Here is a 3,377-nt window from a genome sequence, read left to right as displayed (position 1 = left end):
CATTTACGTATATAAGTATGTACAGTGCATTTGTGTGTATAATTTTGTATGTAGATGTCTGTATAGATATATGCCTGTATGTATATGGTAGTATACCTATGGGCACGAAATTCTCAGTTAATTCCCCTTGGGAAGGAATTTCCAGCCTGGAAATCCAGTCTGTTCCTGGCTGGAGTGCCGTGTCACTCCCCCAGCCCGGCCCAGCCCTCCGGCCGAGGAAGGATTTTCTCACCCGGACTTGCCAGCTGCCGCGGGAGGAATGAGGAAGACCCCAACCCGGCCACTGTTCTTGCCGTGTGTTCACGCCGACACACACACAGAGGTGGGTCCAGGACACTCCCACACACAGCCATCAGATGGAAATCCTCCCTCCTCGGAGGGCAGGGGATGGGATGAGAAAGCAAGCCCTTTCTCTGCTTTTCTTTGTCTAGTTGGGAAAGGCCTCAGCGCGAAGTCTTAAGAGCCCTCTAAGGTCCTTCAGAGCAAAGGTAAATTCACCTCATGATCAAATAAACAGGTCAAACCGACGTCAAGCTCTGGGGTTTGCCCACGACAGGAGTGAAGGCTCAAAAGGTCATTATTTCCCGTATTCACGCGAACAAACAAGAGTAGGGGATGATCTTCACTCGAGCAGCCTTTGTCCCTACCGTGCTGGGGTCGCAGCGCTGCCAGAGGGGTGCGGGGGCACCCGCCGCGCTCCCGGCCCCGCCGAACAAAGGAGAATCCTGGCACCGTCCCGCTGCTGGGACAGAAGCCTCCCGGCAGCCCTGGCCGGTCGGAGCAGGCTCCCCTGAAGGGAACACTAAATAATTGATCAGAATCGATTCCCTGGATGCATAAGGAAGGGAGCCCGGGCGCATCCCTTGCACGCAGCCCCGCTCCTTCCCCCATTGGCGCTGTAATCCTATTCCACCATGTGCGGGTAGATGAGGGGACGCAACTCAGCCTTCAGGCCTGGGCGGGGTTCTTGCCGTTTCATCTTTTCTTTTCTCTTCGCTGCTTTCCTCCCTCCCCCCTTCCCGTCTCCCAGGCCCGGTGAGGTCAGCTCATGAATACGGCTTCATTTTCCTGAGAGGCTCTGGCAGCGGCGGGTACCTCGTGTGCGGGTCCCTGTCTCTGTGCATGCATTTCGCCAGCCCGGCGGCAGACAAAGTGGTGGTGAGTAATGCGGATGCTTGAGATCCCAGCTTCATTATTATTATTATTTTTTCTCCCCCCCCCCCCCCCTTTTTTTCTTTTTTCTTTTTTTTCTTTTTTTGTCCTACCGAAAAGGGAACGTTACTGGGGATTCAGATGCAACAAAACCCCCAGGTATGAAGGAGGACCTTTGAAAGTCCTCCCGCGCCTTTAAAACCCGGACAAAAGGCAGAAGCTCTCCCAACCCTTATATCTCTGTTTCCAATTGGGATCTGGGAGAGGCGGGCACTCGGAGAGGGGAAAGGGGCACCGGTGCCGGGGGAGCCCTGTCTGAAGCCTCGGGCGGCAGGGGAGATCCCCACGCCGGCGGGTGGAGCCACCGGACCTCTCCCTTTTGTTGCTGGCGATTATTTACCCAGTTTTCCTCCCGGGCGGCTGTTCCAGACAGGAAAACCTGCAGAGAAGCCACGTCCCGGCGCCACGTGGGTTTGCCGGTGGGGAGGAGGCGGTGTGGCAGAGTTTTGTGAGGATGTAGATTTCGGATTCGGAATCACACAGGCCTTTCGTTGTGCCAGTTAAAAAAAGCAAACAAGTAAACCAAAAAAATCAGCCAACGGCACCGTAGGTGGTATTCGGTTCTGTACCTGGGGGCATCACGGTGCGGGTTGTGCTCCCTGCAGGTCGCGGCTGAGCCTGATGACTCTGCTGCAGTGAAACTTCCCGAAAAGATCGAGGGAGAGCGTTCCCGGTTATTGTTTTTAATCTGATTTTGAATAGTAGGTAAAGGGCAAAGTGGTGAGCAAGATAATGGATCTAAGACGAGTCCTGGCATTTTGCAATTTCTTTATGTTTGGGTTTCGAGAGTGACATTTTGTATCTGTACAGCTCTGGACAACAGCAGTTTGGGAATTCTGTTTGCGATCGTTAAGAGAGATGCAGAGCAAATCTTTCATAAAGTCTTGTAATAGAAATGTCAGTTTTGATGGATTTACACTCCTATGCTCGCTTTTTACTACTTCATGCTTGGGAAGTTCCTGCCAAATTGTGTTCTTGTAAGCATTAATTTCCAGTAAATCAGGGTGATAATGACAGTGCATTTGAGAGGAAACCGTGTGCCCCTGCCAGTGAGAGCAGAGCAAACACAGTCTCATTGTTTAGTATGTTCCAGGGAGTAAACCAGTTGTGATGGCTGTGTTGACTTTGCCCAGTCGTGTTTCTTCCTTTATTCCCTGTTCTAGTAGGGACTGGTTAAGCTGTGTTCTAGGAGAGAATCATTAGGCAGTGTTAGGAATGCTGTCATTTCTTTTGCCCACGTTTCCCCTTTAAGGGCAGTTGAATAAAGGCTATGTGAAAACTGTTCCTGGCTCATAGCCATTATTTTTCAGAATATATTAAGGAACATCTTTGCAGCATGATAGGGCCTTTAACAGCCCTTTAAAATGAAGTGTTGTGACCATGAAAACTCTAGTTTTGTCACTATGGAGGGAAATTGCCATGTGAGCACCCCTCAGTGAATACCACATCACATCTCATACTGGTTGAAGGTGTAATTCCTAGCTTCCCCTGTTTTGAAAATCTGCTGGAGTGATCATGTCTCAGTGCTACATCAGCATAACCAGTAACAAACCTGAACCCATCTTAAGACCTGACAATGCTCCTGGAATTTGCTTCTGGGCAAATTTGTGTTTAGGAGCTGACAGTAGGGCCCCTTTCCTTTATGGACCTCAAATCCCGAGTTTTGGAGTCCTCAGCGTGTCCTGGAAGACTCCCTGGCAAACCTGAAGGGAAATCTGTTGTTGCTTCCACGTGTGCAACCCTTTGTACAGCAGTCTTTCCCCAGTCGGTTGTGACAGGCACCTGGAAGAGGCCTTTGAGGAGGCAGACAGGTGCGGTAGCAATCCAGATCGGTGCTCGGCTTGGTGGCGAGGACGAGAGAGAGGAAAGGTTGCGTGTGCATGGAAACCTAACTGCGATGTGGGGGGAAGGGTTTGGCATCTGGGGGAAAAACGCCCCTAGGTGCAACTGGGGTGGGAGCTGAACCCAGCCCGAGCCGTGCGGTGTGGGCTCCCTCCCGGAAGCCCCTCGCCCCGGATTGGCGCTGGGCTTTAACCTGGCCCGGCTTGTTACCGGCCGCGGGGCCGGGCAGAGGAGCAGCCGGGGCAGCGCGGCGGGGCGCAGGGCACGGGCACGCCGGCCTTGCCTGAGAGCCCGTCTCCCCGCCGCCCCGGGGCCGTCCTCCC

Source organism: Chaetura pelagica, unplaced genomic scaffold (assembly GCF_000747805.2).
Source record: "Chaetura pelagica isolate M959 unplaced genomic scaffold, ChaPel_1.0 scaffold90, whole genome shotgun sequence".
In the NCBI taxonomy this organism is placed as follows: domain Eukaryota; kingdom Metazoa; phylum Chordata; class Aves; order Apodiformes; family Apodidae; genus Chaetura; species Chaetura pelagica.
The sequence above is the reverse complement of the archived record's forward strand: the minus strand, read 5'-3'. Positions refer to the sequence as shown.